The sequence below is a fragment of the Microtus pennsylvanicus genome, chromosome 18, assembly GCF_037038515.1.
Source record: "Microtus pennsylvanicus isolate mMicPen1 chromosome 18, mMicPen1.hap1, whole genome shotgun sequence".
In the NCBI taxonomy this organism is placed as follows: domain Eukaryota; kingdom Metazoa; phylum Chordata; class Mammalia; order Rodentia; family Cricetidae; genus Microtus; species Microtus pennsylvanicus.
In genome coordinates, this window is record NC_134596.1 from 29,743,566 (window position 1) to 29,745,069 (window position 1,504).

Here is a 1,504-nt window from a genome sequence, read left to right on the forward strand (position 1 = left end):
TATCTGTGTCATGAGGAAATGGTCTCTGGGCCACTATGAAAGCAAAGTTCTTTCTGCCTTGGTGGGTTGGAAACTGCCCAGGATTTCAGCTCAGCATTTAGTTGAGCAAGTGCTGAGGGCACCGGAACAGCATTGCTCACCTCGGACTGGTCAGGAATGGGGAGGGGACCAACACCAAGCGGCCTAGTCACTGCTCAGACTGCCCAGGTATCCTTTAACCTCATCACCCCAACTCTCAGGACATCAACCCTGAATTTCTGCCAAACAAAACAGACCCACATTTCCTGTTTCTCACCTTCAGCATTCTGTCTGGTCAGCACCGGCCTGGCATGGTTGGGAGGCATCCAAACCCTTGAGCAGCTGCTCTTGGACCTGCCTCTGGCCACTGCCAGGCTAGCCATGGATCTGCCACCTGTCACCTATCCCCAGAGCTAACACTGCTGGGGGCACTTACTGGCCAGTCTGGCTTTGGCATCTGGTGTGGGGAGCGTGCACCGGCTCTGTACCGCTCCCTCACAGGTCCAGGGGTGTGTGTGGCAGGGCAGTGTAGGCTGCTGGGCATGAAATGGCTTTGCCCCAGGCCGCCTTTCTCACCACAGGCAGAAAACTGGTAGAACCACAACACTGCAGGCCTTTACTTACCTTTCGGGGAGTTTTAGGTTTTCATTCTGTATTGCAATTTGAGTGTTGTAAGGGGCCAGGACACTTCATCAGGTTTGGATAACTCAAGTTTGTCAAAAGTTTGCTTTTTTGTCAACGGTTTTGGGGGCTCTTCAAAGGCGAGTTCTCCCTAAGTCTGTGATCCAATCGTGTCTTTAGCATTGTAAAACGTTTTGAACTTTCATTTCGGTCTCGTTTCTCCCTTACCTGCTCTTCTTTCAGCTCAGCCCTCAGCATACTCTGACTTCTGGGGTTCGGGATCATGGAAGGGGACAGTGAGTCCTCTGGTCTTGACTCCAAACCTCCCAATGTGCCCTCTTGAGTGCTGCCCATTGGTTTGTGCCTCCTGACGTAGTCTTCTGGATTTTCAACCCACACAAGGTGAAAGCCAGCCCTGCAGCCTGGCTGCGGGCCCCTGGGCATCTCCCTTTCCTACCGCAGGCTTTGATCTTATGTCCTCAGACTGCTTGCCCCTATTTCCCATAGTGTTGCTCTGAAGCTTAAATGATTGGAATTGTGTGCACGCACACACACCACACTTCTTCATCTAGGCAAACTCAGACATATTCTTCTGTCCCAATTCCATTGCTACCTCCTCTCTGGGATCTTCCCTGCTTCCTTCCCTCACATGACCAATGAGCCTTCTTCTAGACATCAGTGTTGTTACCTCGCCCATGGTGCTATTACCCATGGGCTGGGGACATTGAGCTTAGTTGGTAGAATGCTTGCCAAACATGGATGAAGCCCTAAATTCAGTTCCTAGCATAGCATAGAGGCAGGCTTCGTGGTGCACACCTGTAATTCTAGCACGTATTGGCAGGAAGTCCGGCGTTACCGTCTTCCC